General features: G+C 39.2%; 1 protein-coding gene across 1 annotated transcript in view; it reads left to right on the top strand.

Moving 5' to 3' along the window:
- The first annotated feature begins 303 nt into the window (after positions 1 to 303).
- The window catches only part of BACH2 (BACH transcriptional regulator 2), a 165,999-nt gene continuing 142,941 nt past the window's right edge, over positions 304 to 23,361 (top strand). Inside the window, exon 1 of the mRNA XM_026666567.2 lies at positions 304 to 1,026. The gene's annotated coding sequence lies outside the window, so the exon portion shown is untranslated. The remainder of the gene's footprint in view (positions 1,027 to 23,361) is intronic.

Genomic DNA, 23,361 nt, shown 5'->3' on the forward strand with positions numbered 1-23,361 from the left:
ACTGAGCTTCTTTCTAACTGCATGCAGCACGGGCGGGGTGGAGGGGTGGAGGGGGGGGAGAAGGACTACAATTCCCAGTATGCCTCTCAAAAGTTGCACCGACACAAAAGGAGGAGGGAGCCCGAGAACGATGAAGCGTCGCGCCGGAGAAACTGGAGAGGGAGTGCGCATGCGACAAGAACCGTCGGAGAGAACTGTCCACGCAGGAACCCCGATTCTCAAAGAAGGCTTACGCCCGTCTTTGGCCCGTTCCCTCACCATGAGGAGCAGGCGCTACGCGATTTCCGCACCGTTGTTGTGAATGAAGGGGAAAGGCGGGGTGCTCCAACTCTTGCCTATGTTTGTGTATGTGTGTGTGTTTGTGCGCGCGCGCGCGTGTGTGTGTGTGTGGCGGTAGTGGTGGCGGCAGCGGCGGGAGGAGGATGATGTCAGCCCGCGAATGTCAACAATGTAGCGATTGAGGCGAGGAGGCGGCGTTCCTTTGGGAAGAGCGCGAGCCACAGGGAGAGTCCGCGCAGCAGACAGAACGGGGGCTGCAGGAGCAGCGACGAGCCGCCGCCTTGCGCAGAGACGGTGCCCGAAGGGCTCCCGCGACAGAGCAATTTCTGCCCGGCTCCCCTTCCCACCCATCCTCTCGCTCTCTCTCCCCTCACCCTTCTTGCTGCAGCCTCCGCCTCCTCCTTTCTCCTCTAGTTTCCCTCTTCCACCTCCCCGCCCCCTCCCTTTTTATATGCATATGTGTTACTTTCCCCCCCGCTTTTTTTTTCTCTGCAAGACTTTGCCTCGGGAAGCAGGCAGCTGGGTTTGTTTTTGGTCGCTGCTGCTCCTGCTGCTGCTGCTGGTTTGTTGCAAAGCAATCGGCTTGTGACTCTTTCGATGCACATTTTCGCTAGAACCACCTCAGCAACCGGAGCCCCCTCAAAAAGAAGATTGGGGTCGCGCTTTCGCCACCCCGGCTCTCTTCGCCCCTTTCGAAAACACTGGCGGGAAACGCGCGGAGCCAGCGAAAGTTACGGTGCTTAAGAGGTGAGCCCCCTTCCCCCCGCCCCGTTTCCCGGTTTCTTCCCGTCCGAAGGCGAGAGGTGAAGTTTGTCCCCGATTTCGCTTTTTTTGGGGGGGGGGGAGGGACGGGAACAAAAACACACACACAACACACGCAACACACACGCGCGCGCGGTTTTGGCTTGTCGGGAGGTGCGCCTGGGTCAAAGAGAGGAGCAAGCTTGCATTGCCGGACGTGGCTTGGAAAATGCTGCCACGCTTTGAGTGGTGCGGCGCGTTCGCCAACCCTGCTGCGGACGGCGCGACGGACACCGATGTAGTTTTTACTAGCGAAGCTGCCGAAGGGTAGCTTTTATATAGGGGATTGGGGAGGAGCACAGTGATGGGATATGTGTGTGTATGGGGGGGGGAGAGGGGCAGGGGGAGAACGGATTACGGCGGGTCAGTTTTAATTGCATTCGAGCCTCTATCCCGTCGCGCTGGAGTAAAAGTGATGAGTGAGAGTAGTGGAAGCCGAGGCGAGAGAGGGGTGGCTGTTTTGAAGGAGCTGCAGAAGGAGGAGCTCAGAATAGTAAATCTGGCATCAGAAGGAATGATTGGGGGGGGGTCAGAGAGACCGTTCCCTTCCCCCCCCTCCCCCCAGCAGCTGTCAGGTTGCGAAGTCCTTTTATCCAGCCGGGAAGGAGGAAGGGAAGAGACGCCAGCTACCATTGCAAGCAAATGGGGACTGATCGTTTTACGCTCACGCCTTGTAGTTTGGTCCTTCGATCTAGAGGACTTCGGTAACGGCGTGGTGGGAAAAGCTCACCCGTGCCTTAAGACACAAGTTGCAATAAAGAAAGGGGGCTGGTTTGTAAGGGAACTGCTCAGATTCCTTTTGGCGTTGGCTAGAATAATAGGGACGGGCTAGGGGAGAAGGAAGGATGGGTGAGGGTGTTGTTTGGTTTATTCAGTCAGGATGGCTAAATGCTTCCTGCCAGATAAGCCATTCAAGCTATCCTGTACAGGCAAAGGCACATAAAGCCAGCTTCATTATTCCTGGGGCTTCGATCCCAGTTCTCCCATTAGATTTTCCGATTCACATTCTGAGATGCATTGTGATATCAGTCTGGTCAGCGCTGGTTCCTTCAGACACATACACACACACACACATACCACTTCACGGGGAGGTGAAGTTACAATTGCTCAACACCTTCCAGTGTGTTTATAAAGACAGCTTGTTTTTTGGAGCTTGTTTATTATTCTCCTCCTATTCCTTCCTTCCCTTAGCAAGTGCAATTGGGTGTGGGTGTGTATGCCTCTTTGACATGGCCACTGCTTGCTAAGTTTTTGATGTATTGATTAGTTATACCAACTGAGCTACAAAGTGATTTTAATTAGAGGAAGCATCTTTGTGAAGAGAATAGGTGGGTACTTCTTGTCTTACAATAGGCAGTCTTTAGTTTTTAATTGTGGCTTCTCTATAACTTTAATCTGTTGAGTTGCTCTGCAAAGGGTAATTACTTCCCACTGCAATATCTTCCTTGCCTCATGGGATGTTTGAAGAAGATAATGCCTAATGAAAGACTCTGCGTTTCCCTCACTGACTCAGGTATAAGGTGAGAGATGTTAACTGCAATGATTTTCCCAGATTATTACAAATGTAACATATAAACCACATAGCTAACTGCAGTGCCTCTTATGAAGTAAGCTAAATGCTTCTCTTTTTGTGGAACAGATTATTTTTGTGATAAGGTGGCTGTCTTTTTTTAAACGCTTTTAAGTAAAGTTTGAAAGAATTCATCAGGCTTTCAGTGGTGGAAATCCACACAGATCTGGAATAAACTTTTCAACGGAGGCAACAGCTGGAAACACAATTTTACAAAAATTATATTGAAAAGTAATTGTGAGCTGTAGTATTTGCAAGCTAACATGTTATAGCATTTAAAGACAGGCTAAAGTCCATACATTGGACAGCATGCAAATTTACTTAGAGGGCCCCTGGAGTCTAGTACATTAATACCCCCAATTTAAGGAATATTTTTGTACTAGTAGATATCTGGATTGATTTTACTAGGAGACAAATAAAACTAGAAGCTAAAGTGGAATCATTAATAATTAACATTAATCTCAGTGTTTGGGGCACATAATGTGAAAGTAAGAATCATTGGAAGAGATGCTGAAATGTTCAAAAATCAAAGGCGGTTGAAAAAGAGCACAGGGCAGCTGGATTATAGGGTTGATGACACAAATATTCAAAAACTCAATTCTTGACAAGCTTGGTGTAGTGATATCCATTGGATCTCAGGAATTATTGTACAGCCATAAAGATACATTTGGAATTTTGTGGAACCTCTTGCAGAATTGCTGCTATGACAAGGCTTGTTGTAAGGCTAAGCTCAAGGATGGCGAAGAACAATTCAGTTCTTTATTTTCTTACACCCAAGAGGCAGAATCTTGCCAGATTGAACCCTTACTACTCTCACCCTAAGGGACATATGCGTATGGGAGATTCTAGGCAGTGGTTATCCTAACTCTCTTCCTCTGTCTCTATCCAGTTCTGGGCTGGGCTGCTTGTTGTCCCTTTCCGGAATGTGCTCCCTCCTTCCTGTGAAACTGCTGATTCACTATAGTCCATCACACCAGCTCCTCCTCCATGGGCACCATCTCTTATACTTGCACAGTCACAGAAGACACACACACACACACACAAATCAAAACAAATTGTACTAGAGTAACTTTTCTTTACCATCCTCTTTGTGCTCCAATGATACTCTCTGCTACCACCAACTTTGACTTGGTGGATTTCCTTGCGAACAAAATCCCTGGCTACAGTTGCCCAGAGTCTGAATGTTGTTCATGTGTCTGTAGATTTGTGTAAAGTGCAGGTGCATTCTTACAACTAAATGTAGTGTCAGAAGCTGAGATTTTATTTTACATCATGCCACCTCTTTATTGTAAGATTCGTGGGTGTTAAGTGAGGTGTCTATGCACACTGTGACGAATAAGCCACCGCATTATCTACTTTTTGCCTTCCCCATGCAATGGTTTTTACTGTGCTGAATCTACAGTCCTGTGTGTATACCAAGATACTGATTAGGTAGATGTTTTGTTCCTAAGTAGTCATGGGATCTTCCAGAATTATACTAAAGTTTGATTAGCATTACATCAATGAGTTAGCTGAATATAATGCATATATCTTCTCCCTAATCGTGGTAGTCATTTGTCCCTCAGTTAACAAGAACTGGACACAGGGGAACATACTCTATCACTAAGCAATGCTGTTGTTAAGCATGTTAGGCAAATCCCACGTAGTTATTAAGTGTGATGTCAAGTGATTGCCATTTGTGACCACCTTCCCATTAACTAGGCTTATCGTTGAAGATTAAGAATGGTGATCATGTGACTGCAGGACACTGTAATGGCTGCAACATAAGTCTCCTCATTCAGCGTAACTTTGGTTGCTGAATGAATGGATGTTAACCAAGAACTGTGTTCTCAAGGGAAGATGGTTCCATTTTAAAGCAGAAGTGTTCTCTGTAGTGTATTTAAAAATCAGGATGTTATTTAATTGAAGTTAAAACTTTAAACAAGCCAGAACCAGCCTTGCTTAATTTGAAAACCATAATTTAAATTTGGGGCAAAATTTTGCAATTCCCAGGTGGGATTTGAAAAAATCTTTTGAAGGCATGACAACCGAAAGCAGCTGCGAAATTTATAGGTAAGGAGCAGGCTGAGAGGAGTAAGTAAGAAGAGAAAGTTTATCTGCCTAGCATTCTCAACTTTGTATGCAAATGTGTATGAATGAATCAGTACTGGTATTTCCTCAAAAATAAGAACGGGTCTTATTTTTTGGGGGGGTCCCAAAATAAGCACCAGGGCTTATTGGGGGGGGTGTCTTATTTTTTTCCCATGTACAGGAAGCCCACTTCTTCTGCATGCTTGTGCTGGGGCAGGAGGCAGCATGGTGCGCTAGTGCCACCGTGAGGCAGGGGAGTGGAGCTACCCCACACACCCCATACTGGTTTACCTCAGGGCCCTCGCAGCCAGGCCACCCATATCCCGATGTCTGCCTCGCGGCACACCACTCGGCCTCCTGCTCTGTTGCGGCTGTGATCAAGCAGAAATGGGCCGACAGACATGTGGACTCCTGCTTCATATGGCTGCTGGTGCTGCTGCAGCAAGACAAGTCTTGGGACTTGGATGACCTGGCTGCAGGAGACCTGAGGTAAGCTGGTGCAGGGAGTGGGGGGCAGCTCCATCCCCCACCTTGCCTTGTGGCACAAGCAACCACATGGAGTGGACGGCTGGGCAGGCTTAGGTGGGTTTGGGGTGGGTTTAGTCTCCTCTTGCCTGGTAGGGTGAGCGGGGGGGATGGGTCAAGGGACCCGGAGGGGAGGGGGGCGGCCGCTCCTGGGTCGGCTCTTAGGTCGCGCGCTTATTTTGGGGGTAGGGTTTATATTAGTCACATATTTGAAAACATGCTAGGGCTTATTTTCAGATAGGTGTTATTTTGGGGAGACAGGGTATTTGTCCATGGTCCTAGGCAAGTGACCCTTAAAATCTACACCCTGAATTTAAACATAAATTATAGTTTACAATTTTTTAAAAAAATACTTTGAATTCCTTGACATGAATCTCTTGTTAAATCCACTGTTTTAACAATTTACTTGATTAGTTTTAAAACATTTGAAATTGTTTCACCCTTTTGAAAGTCATTCATGTATCTTTTTGATATGAGAATGTAATTTGATTTGTATGAGAATTGATACTATAACATTTTGGATAGTTGCATTCACCTGCATAAATCCATGTGTGGATTTTAAGAAAATGTTTATCATAAAATGTGAGGCTATTTTACAGCAGTGAAATCAAGTATGGCAACACAGATTTTTTTTTTCTCAAAGAATGCTGACATTACTAGAAGGCATCGCATCTGCCTCACATTTACAAACTTCTCTTAGTACATACAACCAGAAATCAGGTTTTGCACTGGAAATTTTGTATACTTAATATCAACACTGTTAAACAGAAGGGTGTTTTTAAAAACCTCACTGCATTATAAGCGTGGGAATAAGAGTTTGGATTGATTGTATCCTGAGTTTTGAGGATAACTTGTTTTGTGACATGCTTCCTTTTCTCAAGCTGCACAAATAGTGCCTTCAGCAATGGTGTGGAGATGTTGGGTGTTTTCAGTTGAGTCCCATTGATGAGCTACAGTACAGAAATGCAAACAACATTTGCGATAAAAATCTAGCTCTAATTAATGTTTGGAAAGTATAGGCGGGAGAGACGGGTTGAGGACTGGAAGAATGACTCCATGCTGCTGCTTGTCACTAGATAGATGCGTGGGAAATTTTACAGTGCAATCCAGTGCATGCTTACTCACTTCCAACAAGGTGTTATAAAATCATAGCAATCTAAAATAGGAATATATGTTAATGAAACTTTTTCTTATGGTGGAATAATGAGTGCAAATAGAATGTTTGATGCTTTATGGTGTCAAGTGAAGTTACAGCACCTGTTTCTGTAAGAGTTCTCAAGTGTTTCAGATTTAAATTTGCTGTATATTGAAACAGTGTATATGATGTCAGAAATAAATGTAACTATGTATTGTATTTTAAATATTGCTGAAAATCCTACCTTTATTTTCACATGTCCAAAGTTGAGGTTGGAGTGCCTTTTTAAAATACTGTTGCCTATCCAGTATGTCATAGCAAAAAAAAAAAAAAAAAAAAAATTAAACTGAGGGGTAAAAAGTTTTTAAAAATGTTACTGATATGGCTATGTGAGTTTGCATGAACTTTAGTATTTAGAAAAAAGCATTCTGAACTTCTGTGCGCCTAAAATATATCTTTGATATTTTCCCTTTGCCTGGACTGGTATTTCTCACTTTAGATTGCTCAAATTAGGCAACAGGGATTAGAGCTGAACTTTCCCATTTTGGAATTGTACAACCAAATTCTTTGAGCATAACTATCAAAAAAAAAAAAAAATTAGCTCAAAAAAATTTAGTTTTCCAGACTTCAGAGTCACAAGAATTCTGAAGCCTCAGGAACTTGATTCCTGAAGATTTTGGTACCAGGATCAAGAACTTTATCGACGTTTTTTGAACCTGCTAGGTTTTTACAACTAGCCTTTGGAAACTGAACACTAAGTTTCAGGTATTGTTATATTGCTAGTGAGCACTTCAAGAATATAGCTAACAGCAATCTCACTTATGTGAGCCTGAGCAGTGGTCACTCTCATAATTATTTGTGAGTTTGTTTCAGTGGTGGGATTCAATTTTTTTTTTTTACTACCGGTTCTGTGGGCATGGCTTGGTGGGCATGGCAGGGGAAGGATGCTGTAAAATCTCCAGTCAGAGGTGGTATTTGCCGGTTCTCCGAACTACTCAAAATTTCCACTATCAGTTCTCCAGAACTGGTCAGAACCTGCTGAATACCTACCTCTGGTTTGTTTGTATAATTAATTAAATTAAATCCCAAAAGACATTAGGTAGTATATTAAAAATATATTCTAAGGGGGAAATAGACTAAAATATATTTTAAAAGAAAAATCCAATTCCTCCTCCCTCCCAAAGAGAAATGTGCTTTACGAAGTAGCTCTGGCAGAAAGCATTGTGGAACAATTGTTTTAACTAGCTATGGAATGCTAGAAGAGAGGGCCTTTATGAATCTTCTAGTGTTAAATTTATTATCATTTTGTTCCTCTATATTTGGTCCTTGTTTGTCCTTATACCCCAATATACAGAGCAGCATCATAGCTTCACAAAAATAATGCAGATCACTGACTAGATATAGTATTAGATTCTCAGATGCATCACATTATTGGTTTATTTTCACATGAGAATTTTTTCAAATGTTTGGTTCTTTAGTAGGAAATTTGCTGGTCATTGTAGATTAATATGAATAAAAATGTGAGTGGGAAGGTATGTGTATTTAGAGCATTTGTTTAGACGCTATGTTCGAAGTACAGGAGTTGTTAGAACTAATGCAACAACTGCTTTCTATAGATTATGAATGGTATGGAAATATGATTACAATTTGGCAAATGTCTGCATGGGAAGTACATTTCCCCATCTCAGTTGGGGAGGTTTATATGTTAATATTTCTTAATGCTAAGGTTAATAATAAAGGATGGGAAGGGTTAAGATTCCAGGATAAGGGAAGATATAGTATCTCATGAATCAAACATTTTATTTTATTTTTCAATTGAAATGTTGTCAGATTAAAAAATTATAAATAAATATAAATATAAATTTTTAAACTGTTTTCTATATATTGTCTTGGAGGAATGTTCCTGATTGATTGCACCCAGGAGTTCTCTATGGGTAACACAGCCTTAATATAATTTTCAGATAGCTGTCTCCCAGCAGGGCAACACCAGTGTTCCTAAGAGGAATATTTTTGTTGAACATTACACCTGATTGTGGAATGAGTCCGAATGTGATATCACTGCACACGTTGTTGAGTAGAGTAACTATAATATCTAATGTTGATAATATTAAAATGATGCAAAGTCCCAGAAAAAGGTCAAAAACTGAACAAATTATGCATCATGAGATCTATAATACAAATGCTCCAGGGAAAAATAGAATTTCCTGCGATGTGAGTTAAATATGAGATTGGTTACTTTTCCCAATTTCTTCTAGTAGACAGATGTGTGATTTCTCACCCACACCCACAATGTCCCCCCAATTTTAAAGCTTCAAATAACATTAAGAATTTTGGATCGCCTGCTAAATGTAAATAAAGGGATTAAGAAGGGTTGAGGTAAACCCACTCTTTAGTCTTCCACTTTCAGAAACTCCGTGGGTCAGAACCTGGAGCAGTTGACTTATTTAAAAGGTTTAAGTGGTAACTGAGAGGTTCCTTGCCCTTTTATTTAAATAATAATAATAATAAAGCCTTCATTTACCAATAACTGGTGCCTGACTGCCTTAAGTGGATGGTCTTCTTTTCTTAGAAATATGGAGCATTAAAAAAACACAGAAAAGAAGACATTTTTAAAAACTTTACCATGTAAGTCAAAACCTGTCCTTGCATCATTTTTTTAATTGTTCAGATGACAGATGCTAGCCCAAATTTATTCTGCTCAAAATCCTCGTAGGATCAAAATGCTCTCGTTTGTTCCCACCAGAATTCCAGGCAGACTTTGATTTAATTTGAAGCATGGCATCAGCTTGCTTCGCATTATTGAAAAATTTCATTATTTTTTTTTTTGCTGTCTCATACTAAGTAATGTTTGAAGATAATGTTGCAACATGTAATGTTTCGTATCCCTTATGAATCTGTTGTTATGCCTTCTGATCAGCTAAGTCTTAAATATAAGACTTCAAATATAATGACTAATCTGGAAGTAGCCTGCAATAATAATTAGCACCATGAGTTTTGCTAGGAAACTGATATGGGTGTTTCAATATTGTTCCAGAGGTGCTTTATCCAGGAAGTCCAGTTGCCTCTTAAAAAGCACCTTTGAAATAACCATGACCTGGATGACTGAGCCCTATAGGATGTTTCAATAGTTAAAATTAATATGCTAGCAATATTGATATTTTTCCTATTAGATTATTCTGGATTATTTAAATTTCCCATCTTTCCATTCTGAAATCTGATTAAAGTTTGCCACAAGTTTGTAATAATAATGTTTACTCAGCAGTTGCAAAACATGCCCATTGTTTCATGTACACTGAATATCTGCTCTTCCTCCTCCCTTGGCAGCTGCATGAACTAAATATCCATATTGAAGCTTGCTTCAAGAAAATATAAAATTAATGAGTTTAGCCAGCTGAGTTGCAGCATACTCATTCTGTTTTCTAGTTAGACCAGGGGTAGCCAACCTTTTTATACCTACTGCTCACTTTTGTATCTCTGTTAGTAGTAAAATTTTCTAACTGCCCACCGGTTCCACAGTAATGGTGATTTATAAAGTAGGGGACAAAATCCCTACCGCCCACCATGAAAGCTGGAACGCCCACTAGTGGGCGGTAGGGACCAGGTTGACTACCACTGAGTTAGACTAAAGCATTTTTGTGGTGTGTTGAAAAGCATCAAAACTTAGCCTGCCTGTTCTGGAACAGAAATTATCATTTGCAAACAAGCAAGCAAAGAAGCAGAGGAATGTGTATATTTTGTTGTGATCAGTAATGAGAAGAAATGCTTTTCAAATTATAATACAACCTTATTTTCTCTAAAATAAGTTCTGCTGTATTAAATATGTGTTTAGGGTAGCAATATTCATTATCTCATTATGCTTTTGTAGATCAACATTGTAAGATGTCTCATGATTATTTGTTCCACTTCAATCCTGGCTTTCTGTGTGGAGCTCAAGAGTATTTGAATGCCTGTCTATTAAGGTGGAGAATAATATACAATTGTGTGGTTGGATCTGATCTTACCTCACACATAGAGTAGAGCCACTAAAATATAGTAATTTATTATAAAGTTGCCCTATTGGTTTCCATAACTCTGTTCAAAGAATGACTACTCCAGGTATTTTAAATTTAAGATAACTGAGAAAGACAACTGCTTGTCCAAGATTATCTAATATGTTTTGATGTGGATTACATTTATATTTTGTGGACGCTCTATCCACCAGAACAAACATTTCCAGAAAAATATTAATCAGGGAAAAAAATCCCAGTGGTCTTTTCTGATTGGGGGCTGATATTAGATGTTTATGAACTTATATATGTAAATTCGATGTTTTTCCCGGAGGCAGGTTTATTTGCACTACTGAAATAGCTGAACTTGAACAGATGTAGTAATTCATTGTTACATTATTAGTCTCATCAACAGTGCATTTTTAGTTTAAAAAAGGATTGTGGAAATATTTTTCTGAAAAACTTCTCTATTCCATCTCTTGGATATCCATTATGCTATACCAATTCTCCTACAGATGGTAGAGTGCTCTTTTCAGTACCTGTACATCTTTCATAAATGCATGTTGTTTTTTCAAAGAATACCCTGTATACTGTGCAGCATACCCTGAATATTGTGACCCTGTATATTGTGGAGTATATTGAAATTGTGTTCTAAAGCAAAGCTCTTAGAGATCTTAGAGAGCTATATTTTGCAATATTCCTGTTCTCACTTGCCTTTTTGGCAAATCTCAAATCGGAAGACTTTGAGTGACATTGTAATAATCTGCAAGTACAGATTGCATCTTCTCTATTAATGAGTCAGTGTGACCTTCTTTCCATTTTTCATTAGACAAGGGTCTTTTAGGTCACAAGATTTTGTTATAAAGAGAGATTGTGTCCCAGCATCAATCTTTCTAGAAATTAACCTTACACCTCTGCTTATAAAATAATCTCCCAGCTGAAGTATTAAATACTTTTAAGTGTTCTAATTCAAAGTAAGTTCCCCAACTCATTAAAAATAAAAAGGGCACATTGCTTTCATGCAGGACAGATTTTCACTTTTCAAAAAGAGAAGTTACTCAAACACTTTTGTTTGATCTGTTTTATATGCTTAAACAAATTGATTCTGAAGGACTTAAAGTAGCTTCTAATTATAGCTAACATTCAGGGTGAGTTCTTTGAATTGGACATGGAAGTGAGGAATTGTGCGCTCCTGGTTTTCTACATGTTAATGGTATGTGTGCCCACACTTCCTGAGAAGAAACCCATTTGTCTGTATGAGCATACAGGCGCGCGCACACACACTTTTGTTTGTGAGCCTTCTAAAAATGTCAGCAGTTTCCTACAAGCAGCTCTTGCTGACTCACACTCGACTGCAGCACAGCCTACCTTAATTTAAGTCATCTGCAGTAGGAGAGTACCCACCTGAAGATTATTGTGAGAGAAGCGCTTTGTTGCTGAAAGAAATTCTTTATGCTGCCGTAGCTTCCTTCCTCATTGAATAATGCCCTACATTTTATAGTGTAGTTTCCCCCCCCCTTCTTTTTTCCCCTCAACAAGGTTGCTGTTGGGCTGTGCGTTTGGAGCAAAAATCTGCTGTGCCCCTTCTGGAATGTCACTTACAGTCAAGTTTCATGTAATGGGGCTTAAATTTGTTTGTACTGTGGGCAATTGGTGACAGCTGTCCTGAATTTGACTAGGAATACACAATTGACAGAGGTCTAAAGTGAGTATTATCTTTCAGAGTGGACCTCTTTCAAATCTATTTATCCTATTCACACTTCAGAATTGTAGATGTGTTAGAGGTAGATGTTCTGTTATGCTAAACTAATAAAGTGCAAGAAATTTTGTATTTATACTTAAGGATGCACATACATAACACACTTTCAGGGGGGAACATTGTATAGCAAGGAATAGAGTTGATGGATTTGCACAACAGTCTTTATTTAGCTCACAAGCGCTATAACTACAAGATAATTATGAATTGTTACTGCTCTTTTTCTTTGGCCTTATCTCCCCCTTTTGATCCTAGTATGTTTTCTTCATTTGTTACCATAATGGGTTCTGACACTTAGACTTCTAAATGAAGAATTGCACATCTGAATGTAATTTTAGGACACTTAGAAGGTTTTTATTCCTAGCATTCATCTGTTCACATGCTTGAAAACTCCTGGGGCTTTTTCCTAGCCCATGTTTTCCACAAGAATGAGCCATTAGATTTGTGTGCATGTGAGAAAACACTTTTCAAGACAGCCTACAATACAAAATGTTGAAATAAAAAATAATAATAAAATATGGCCTGCAGGAAACAGAGGCACTAGAACAGGGGTGCCCAACCCCGAGGCAGTGGCCCATTACCGGGTCGTGCTCTGTTCAAAATTGGGTCGTGTGAGCAGGGCGACATATCCGTGCACCGCTTGACTTATATGAGCAGCAGGCCAGCATGGAGGTTGCTTGTGCAGGCCTGTTCTCCTCCCCCACACTGGGCCACCAAGCCATAAAAGTTGTGGACCACTGCACTAGAATGTTTTTCTGCTTTTAGTGGGCCTAGGCAGCAATTGGAACTATAGGTCTAATTCTAACTGACTGCAATAGATTAAAACTAAGTACCCTTACACTCATGTGGCGTCACCTTCAGTAGTTATTTAGCAGTCTTTTTCACATAATCATATGAAGAATTTGCACTGCTTACTCTTAGTTATAAAGCTGTAAATCACCAAGATCTTGGGTTTTATTTTGTTTTCAAATGAACTAGCATGATGTAATATTTTAAAACAAAGAATAGTAGATTTTTTTAAAAAAATAAAGTTTTATTTGGGTTTTCACACACAAAATACAAGTAAAACATCTTTTTTTAAAATAGCATGGTCCCGGGTTGAACTTCTTTATACAGACACAAAACTCAATTTCATGCTCTTTTTTGTATTCTATTCCATATCTTATACTATTTTACATTTTCTATATAGTTTTTCCCCTCTTTTAATTTTCTCAATTTTATTTCGATTATCTCACCTCAATTCAAATCATTATATTTATACTTTTGTCTGTTCTGTTTCAATTTCATATTATCTTTTCTCATTAAACATGATGTGTGCCGTATTTATGTAACTGAGACATATAGTATATCTTACTATATGTAATTTTTATGATATGCATACAAATAATTGCAAAATGTTTGTGGTGTTGTTACCATGTTATCTTTGCATGCATTCATAACTGAGGAGAACCAAAGTAACAATGTATTTGTTCTATAGATTTTGTTTCAGCAATGACTGAAAATGGAATCTAATAGCGTAATTACTAGTTTCATCAATTTTACTATTTTTTCTGATTTATAAGTATCCTGTTTCTTTGTTGCTTAAAATAGAATTAGTTAGATAGGATTGTACATTGGATTCATTGTGTCTACCAAACAGCCGGCTGGAAACTGAAAATGTATTTTGTTTATTGTCTGTAAACACAATATATAATAAATAGAAGTTTTACACATCAGGTGGAATATGACTTTAAGATGTTCTCAATAGGTGCTCATTATGTGACAATATGTTCCAAATCACATTTGCCCTTCAAATCCAGATCTCTACCCAGCCTTTATCTTTGGGGTAAGCATTATTTTATGGTTTAGTCAACAAAATTGCTTGATCCAAAGAAGCAGAGGGAATATTTCTTGTTACTAGTCTGTTTTGATACACTTTATTAATGAATGGAAGGGAAATATAAGTATTGAGAATTGTGGAAGAAAAGGAATTCTTGGTTTCTGCTGATACATATGACTGATTGGTTTCAGAAGGTTTTTCTACTTCTAAAAATAAATCCATGCAAAATTTTCATAATCTGTGGTAAAAACTCATAGAGAAGGTTGGAAAACCTGATAAAAACATTTTATTTAAAACAAAGCATTCAGTAACTTCTACATTGTGTAGGTAAATATGTTTCTTCCATGGCATTTAAATAATATATCACTTTCTCCATTCACTGCTTTAAATCTCTTTTTCTTAGATCTCTTTTTTTGTTTGTTATAAATGGTGGCTGGAGAAAATAGTGTATACTGTTTGGGGACAGGAAAGAAATCAGCCAAAATATTTTCAAGGCACTAGAGAGGCACATTTGACTCATTGAATATCCCCCATACTTTGCACATGTCTTTGTGTGTGAATGCCTTTGAGTCCTTTCCTTTCTATTTGGATAGAAACAGCTTGTTTTTAACTAGATGCTGTTTGGCTGCATCAAGTATAACATCAGTTAGCAATTTGAAAATTGCTGGTAAGCAGAACATTGATCTATAGTTGCCTGGTCCTTCCCCTTTTGTTGGATTTTTCATTATCAGATAGGTTTTACCAGATGTTAACCAATCTTCAGTTTCACGTCCTTGCATTATAATGTTAAATATATGTTGTTGTGAGTGTAGGCCTGTCAGTTGTTTCAACCAAAAATCATGCAGTTCATCTTCATCTAGTACTGACCAACTCTTGATCTTCCTTGTCATTTTCTCCTCCATTTTGCTGTTATTACGAGTACTTTCATTTCAATTTCTTTTATATACTTATCCACCTCCTTTATCCAAGCTGCATTCTTGTTGCATTTCTTTGGGTTGTCCCATAGCTGCACCCAAAACTGCACTGTTTTTTCCATGTCAAATGTTGATTGATTCACTACAGTCTCTCCTTTGATGGATTGGTAGAAACATTTTTGATTGGATTGAAATTGAATATTTTGCCTGTAGTGCATTATTATTACTTTAACTTCCAGTGTGCTTTGTATCTTTTGTGCAAGTCCTGCAAGGATCCAGTTGTAGTGGAGTAAAAGGGCCCAAGGGCAGGATGGGAGGAGATAGGCGGGAGGGTGTTGTAGTGTTTCTGTGGTTAGTTATAAGGTTGAATGACCATGAGGTGTTGCAGCGGCCATAATTTTGAAACTGGGTCATGTAGCTTTTTAGGATCCATTGTAATTTTGAATGGTTGCTAAGTGACCAACTGTAAGTCAAGGACTACCTGTAGTCTGTTAAAGCACAATGTAAATAAGACACACTTTAGGATCAGTTATGATTGGAAAATACTTTTTATTATGGTATTTTGATATATTGGTTTATTTAAATAGCTACATATTGCACTACTGAAGTTGAAGTTCTTGTTGCCTTAATTCATTATGATTTCTTCTTTATGTGGATCGCATATAAATTTAATTAATGAATAAAAATAAAATAAAAATGGGGAGTATCAACCAAAATGAATATGAGCAAGATAAAATTGCTTAATTTAACATAATTTTGTTTCATTATATTTTTGATGCTTTTAAATTGGTCATGCAGTGTATTTTCAAAATTATTCTGTGTGTTCAGCCACATTTTTTTTAGCATGTTTAGATATTGTATCCTTTAAGGGAAAGCCAATATGGGATAATAAACAGAATCTTGATTTAGATTGGTGAGACCCAGATTCAAGTTCTTACTCTAGTAATGAAGCTCATTTATCTTAGCCTAATTTGCATCACAAATTGGTTACTGGAATAAAAATGAGAAGTCGAGAACTGTATATGCTATTTTGATCTTGTGGAGGCAAATAGGATATAAATAAAATATGTAAAGTTATTAAATGGGTAAAATGCAGCCACGGCTATTATTTAGGAATAAAAGCTCCGGATTTCTGTGTGCCTTAAGTATGGGAAGGTCTGGATACAATTCTAGGTGTAATAGAGCAGGGATCCCCAACCTTTTCGACGCCGCGCCCGGTTCCGACATCAGCTGGGCGCCGCGCCGGTACCAGCGCAACTGGGCGCCGCCATCTTTTATGACGAAAAGGCGCTTCCGGTGACGCCACCGGAGCGCTGTTCGCCATAAAAAGATGGCGGCGCCAGCGCTCTGGTGAGCTTTTTCGGTGAAATGGCTTTCTACCCGGAAAAGCTCACCGAGCGCTGCGCCCGCCATCTTTTATGACGAAACAGCGCTCCGTGAGCTTTCCAAAAAGATGGCGGCGCCCAGCAACCAGCGGCCCGGTAAGGCTTGTTCCGGCCCGGTACCGGTCCGCGGACCGGCGGTTGGGGACCCCTGTAATAGAGTACACTGAGCAGTAGCCATGCTTATTTAATTGTAATATTTTAAAACAAAGAATAGTAGAATTTTTATGAATGCTTTGATTTGCTTTAGGGCAATGTTTCAGAATAAAGTTATTTTATTTTTCTCCAAATAGGTGATATAATTGTCCAAATGCACGCTTCATTTTGTTGTTTTATTTTCTAAACACTGCTGCAACAAACCACTAGCGCTTCTTGTTTCAACTGTTACATTAACTATGAAAATAATTATATTCAAGAATGTGTGTTTTCTTAAATCTCAATATTATGATAAACTTGCTGAAATAAGATAAAGGAATTTGTTTGAAAAAGACATACCCTAACATTAAAAAATTGCTGACATCAACAAAATTGATTTGTTGACTTTACTTGATTTGTTGAGTTAATTACTGGAAAGCTGCTAGTGATAGAAACTAGACATAAACAATAGTAAAAAAAAAACACCTTCCAACATCACTGTCAATATGTCATCAATAACTGATTTTTAAAAATAACAAAGTTGAGAGAATTTACTCTCCCTCCCTCCCTCCCTCCCTCCCTCCCTCCCTCTCTCTCTCTCTCTCTCACACACACACACAAACAAACAAACAGACACACACACCTCTGACAAAGTTATAAATTCGTATTAAAATATTAGTAGGAATATAATGGCTGATCCAGAAGAGTAAAAGTTTAGATTACTGTGCAATCTAAGTTAAATTCTAAAACCATTTTTAAACAGGGTATATATTATTCAGATCAATGGACTAACTTTCTGACATTGAACTTCATGCAATATACTTTTTTACATTTATATAATCAAATCAGGTAGGGCAGCAAAATAAGTTGGTGATCTTTAATTGTCTCCTAGTAGATAACAAGATTTAGGACAGGAATTTAGGTCAGATTTGGTCCATATTTTCAAAGAAGCAAATCTAGGAGTAATCAGTAAGTCTGCACATAAGATGAGATGTTAGTGTCATGAGTTGTCTAAGTTTAAAAATAAACATGGTGTAGAAGTTAGAACTAAGTATTAATCTTAGTGGAGATGAAAGATATGTATTATTTTAAATATCTTAATTGTTTGATGCTCCTGAATTAAAAGATGAAGCCATCCCAGCATTCATGAATTGAGAGGCCAGGATATGATGTTTGTGAGTCCTCCTCAAAATTTGAATGGCATTTATAGTCTTTAGGAGGGTAATTAAGTAGAGCCTGTTTACTTATGGAGCTTTTGACATTTAGGATGCAATAACATTACAAGTTCTGGGATAGAATAATGGTTGTATACCCAGATTTTTTGTTATGTATCTTATACATTTATTTGAATTTTGTAAATTTCCCACAGTTCTTGTGAAGTCAGTGGTATATAAATATCATTTACACATACATGTATACATTTTGTTATAATGGTCCTCAACTGGTGTATGTTCATATTTACCTGTAAGTGAGTGAGATGTGACAGGGTGAGATGACACACAGTATAACTCAGACTCAATGTGGAAGCAGATGTGATGAAGGTCAAAGCGTTTTATTGGAGGAAAAGGAATGGATTTATTTATCTGTAATACAGATGCCTGATGTACAGGTAGTCCTCATTCAGCAACCCCTCGCAATTATGGTAATGAAAACATTACTACTAATCCTCACATTTTCAATCTTCTCAGGTTATATCAGCTTTATTTTGTAAAACTGTGATGTTTCACTTAGTGACAACTTCATTTAATGATCAAGGTGCTGGTCCTAGTTGTGGTCACTAAGCAAGGATTATCTGTGTTATACACAAGTAAGCTAACAATTAGAGGAACTAAAGGAAACGTGGTTCTTCCACTCTTTTCTGGAAGAGCATAGCTTGAGTTTATAGCATTAATTTGGAATGTCATAAGCCTGTTATGGAGATGCACTGAAGTCTAAATTTTTAATTAAGAGGCTTCACGCACAAGAAATGATGTGTCTGCGTTTCACAAGTTACCCTACAGCAGAGTATTCTGCTTTCTTTTCACTTTGTTCACTGAAGGTGCAGTTCAGAATATTTGTTTCTTTATTTAATTGAAAGTACTTTTAACACAACCCAATCCTGAAAGTTTCTGGGTGATGTACAAAATATACATAGAAGAGGGCGGATTACTGCCAACATCACAGTAACTCCCCATAAAATCAAAAGAAAAAAGACAAGATAACCATAGCGTTACCCTCAGCCAATCAAATGGGCTAAGTCTTAGTGAAGTCATATAAGCTTAAGCTGTTTTCAGAATGTCAACGAAGGGGTGGGCACTGTGTCCCCTGGGGAGAGGGATAATATTGAGAATGACTGTTACCTCACTTCATCAGAAAGGGGAGAGAAATTTTCAACAGATGTTTTTTTTTTGTTGTTTAAAGATAATAAGGATAAGTTATGTGTGATACATGAAATGGTACATAAAGAAAAAAAAGAATAGGGGAAAAATGGACAGGGGGGGGGGGGGACGGGGTTGGTGCGCTCTAGATGACTGGGATCGGTCATCAGATTCCTTATGTTTATATATCCTTGTATCGCAATAAATGAACACAAAAATCAGACAAAGAATAATTATTTTGCATTTCCCCTCCTTGTCTAATTTAGCATGCTTCAGATGTATTGAACTACAACTCCTAGTATTTCCAGGCAGCTAGATCCATGCATCTCTGGAAGGGTGCCAAGCTGTAGCAGATTGAGAGAATCACAGTTCTGTCTTTCTTTATTTTTCTTCTGCCTCTCCCAGTTCTCTATTTTGTAGGTTGAATTCAAGTAGGATGTGTGAAACATTAATTTGTCTTTCTCATATAATTGTTTATCTGCCAATTGAGGTTTCTTCTACCTGGTGGAATCTAATGACTAATACTTAAATTTAACCACAAAGCTCTTAAGTGGAGAGATAGAAGTATGAAGAAAACAAACAATATTCAGTTATTCCAGTTTATGGTTGTAAAACTGGCACATTTGAAAGTTGAGTTATAGTATAATTCCGTCTTTAAAACTGATGATTAAGACAATAGATGAAATATCTGCCAGTGTATGGAAGTTTATGCAGTCTTTATCATGTATATTTATCATCTTCCTTTAACTTGTACTTTTCCCCTCCAACAATTTTGTTTGCCGTTATTATGTATATTTTTCTTTAAGTTAAAGCACTCTGGTGCTAATCATATTAATAAAATGGCCTAAAAGCTACAGTGCATTGAAGAATATTATAAATTCTAAAAAGCAGAATTTAGTAAAAACAAATAACAAAAACAAAATGTACAGGAAACAAAAATGGAAACAAAAAAAGATTGAAAAAATTGACTATCGGATATTTGGAGATCAGAAAATAGCTTGCTTTCTAACTAATACTTTTTCACTTTCAATATTTCTGTTTTTTCCTTGTACATCTCCTCTTTTAGTTGATTCCTCAAAAGAAGTAGATTTACCAGTCAGTTATTCCTATGAGCCTATATATTCAGTTTTTTAAATTTCACTTGCTAAATCCAGCCTACAAAAAGGCCTTAGAAAGTGGAATCCTTACATCGTAACATTAAGCTTGTCAGCTGTAGTCGTCATCCCCATTTTTATAGAGATTCCATAGTCTATAGAATGTGAATGCAAAATGATAGTTGCCCTAGGCCCTAGACTAGAAGCTGGTTTTATTCTTTATGGGAAAAAAATGATACATAAAACTTGCCCATTGCTTGAGGTTCTGGGAATCTGTTGGAATTAGCTTTTTAATAATAAAGTTTCCCCTTTTAAATATAATATATTGTTTCCCTCAACAAGGATACATATCTTTCCAAAGTTCCAATGAATTCTCTTTCTGCCTCTGTCTACTCGGCAACCATCAAATAGGCTGTTGCAGAAAGAAACCATTTTTAAAGAGGCACGGAAGCAGTTGAAGAGTGAAGGTACAGGCATAGGCTCCTCATCTCTTACAGTATTCTTCGCTGCCTGGGGAAAAAAGAATATATTTTCAGTAGCTAATTATGAACAAAGCTTGTTCTGCAGCAATTATGTTGAAGTATGTTGGGGTCTGGTTAATTGCAGGATGGCAGGTTCATCAGCTCCTTCAAGGAAGAAAGCTGCAAGTGAAGGAAGAAGGGCCACTTGAATACATTTGATGAATTGCTTTATTTATTATTTAAAGAATTTGTATGGCTTCCCAACTTTAAAAAAATGTGATCCGCCTTCTAAAAAACCAGCTAAATTAAAGCCATTAGAATTTCAGTGGAGTAAGATGTTTTCCCAAAGAACAGCCAACTCTTTAGATAGCATTAGATAGCATTTTTTTTCATGGATGAGATTTGAAGCATGCCCACACAGAAATTCACCTATCTCTGTGCCCACCCATTCCACAAGATCTGACAGTGTGAGTATGCTTCAGGTCCCATCCATGAAAAAAGGACTTTATAGGCAGCAGTCCACACTTATTTTGTACCTGAAAGCCTATAGGAATCTAATCAGGGGTGGGAATTCTATAGAACCGGTTCGGACCGGTTCTATAGAATTGGTTGTTATGATTCTGTGCAGTTCTGAGAACTGGCAAATTGTGTTCCTGGCTGGCCCCGCCCCTCTCCATCCACCCCTCCCCACCCCCCCTTATCGTGTATGCACAACAACATGTGCATGCCCAACATCGCTGACTGCGTTCGTCCCTGCCCAGGTTTTTTTTATCCTGACGATCAGCAGTTCCTTTGATCAGCTGTGCCAGGATTCCCCTGCTATCTTATTGCTTCGCCCAGGAGGCTTCCCTGAGGCCCAGGAAGGCAAAAAATGGAGGGGGGCGCAGCAGCAGCATCCCCCATGCTCCAAAATGCCCCCCAGGAAGCTTCCCTGGGGACCAGAAGGGCCCAAAATGGAGCATTGAGGGCTGTGTGCCCCCTCCAGGCTCCACTTTTTCTTCCTGAGCCCCATGGAAGCCTTCTGGGAGCAAAAATGACCCCCAGGAGGCTTCCCTGAGGCCCAGAAGGCCTCAAAACTCAGTGGGACGGGTGCTGCCCACCTCCCGGTTCCATTTTTTTTTCTTCCTGAGCCCCATGGAAGCCTTCTGGGAGCAAAAATGACCCCCAGGAGGCTTCCCTGAGACCCAGAAGGCCTCAAAATGGAGCATGGGGGAGTGCTGCAAAAAAAAAGAAGCCATGCCCACCCAGTCACATGGCCATGCCCACCTAGCTATACCCACCTAGTCATGCCCACAGAACCAATTGTTAAAAAAATTTGAATCCCACCCCTGAAACTAATATAGCTTGCAACATATCAGTGTTATACATTGCTATTAGTATTGCAGTTAAAAATAATTTGAACAGCCCAAAAGGGGAATCAGATCTTTCAACCCATAAACATAAAATGAGTAAAGTGCAATATTTCCAAAAATGCCATCAGCTGGCTATTTGATAATGAAAATTACTCACACATTGATTTTCTTATTTTGATAATTTAAATGAAAGAGCTGAGAATTTTGAAGTTTCTTTGAAAGAAAATGGACCAAACCATAGGTGATATTAGGCTCAAACATATATCAGAACTGTTTGGATATTTTGGGGTGACTGCCATTTGCCAACTAAGTATTATTGGTGGTGTGAGCAGTGAAGGAACAAGAACAGTTATCTTCTAGAAAAGAAAGAATAAACATATGACCAGCAAATACAGGCCAGGCACACATACTGTATTCTAAGCATGTTAATGTGATTTGTTTATATTTTACTTAATATGTTGTGGGAATTGAACCATGCATAGTTTGTTTAATGCATTACAATTAAATAACAATGAAGTTATTAGATTTTTTTTGTTTTCTTTTGCAAAATTCTCTACACTTTTTATCCTTCTCTATTCACTCTGCATTTTCTTCAAGAACATTAGGAGCCAGAAATATCTTAAGGAGACTTACAGTGTACCTGATTGACTCCTGTCTTACTGTAATTCAGCAAACTTCTTCTTTTACAATGCAAATTTTAAAATGTTTATACATTTCAGAATTCAGGCATCTTTTCAGAGATATTTTCTTAATGAAACACAAGTGGACAAAAAAATCAATGGGAGCAGGAGTGATTTCCAACTTCCTGTCAGCTTTCCCATTGATTTCCTTGTGGGAAGTTGACAGTGAATATCAGAAATCTTCCTTCCCTCCCTCCCTCCTTCCCTCCCTGTTCCTTCTTCCCTGCTCCTTCCTTCCTTCCTTCCTTCCTTCCTTCCTTCCTTCCTTCCTTCCTTCCTTCCTTCCTTCCTTCCTTCTCCCTTCTTCTTCCCTCCCTTGCTCTAATGGAATGTATGGATGCTCTCGGGGAGTAAGGGGAAGAGATGCTGCTTTACAAAGCAATCACATAAGAGAGACAGGAACAGTCTAATGGATCAAGCAGTTCAAAATGGCACGTTTGTGCTTTCAGATTTGCAGGATTCTGCTAATATAACCATACAATAAAGTACAACTAGTAGTGTTTCCTGTCTGGTTTACTGGAGAGAGCTAACATCAATCTTGTAACCCTGAAAGTACAAACTACCCACCACCATTTTTAACTGCTTGATCCATTATGGCAGGTTCTTTTTGAGTTTCTTTCTTTCTGTTAAGCCACTGGGAACTTTCCTGAGTTTTTGATTCAAAGAGAAACTTGCTGCATAGCTTCTTACCTATAGTGCAGTGATGGCTAACCTTTTTGTCGTCACGTGCCGAAAGTGCATGCCCACGCACATATGCATGCCTGCAACCATAATGCAATGGGCACGCAACCTCCTCTGCCTCCCTGCACATGCGGCCCCCATGCACGCACTGTGTGCCTCTGTGCATGCGTGCATGTCTCCCTGGTGCATGCGTGGCAGATACCCAACAATCAGCTGGTGGATGTGTGCGCATGCGCAGTGGATCTATTCCGGGCGACAGCTCGCATGCCGGCATAAATGACTCTGCGTGCCACTTCCAGCATGCCTGCCATAAGTTCACCATCAAGGCTATAGTGTATTGTTCTTAATTTTGAAGGCAGTAATA

Source organism: Notechis scutatus, chromosome 1 (assembly GCF_049901735.1).
Source record: "Notechis scutatus isolate UNSWTSFEM ecotype Mainland chromosome 1, rNotScu1.2, whole genome shotgun sequence".
Lineage (NCBI taxonomy): Eukaryota > Metazoa > Chordata > Lepidosauria > Squamata > Elapidae > Notechis > Notechis scutatus.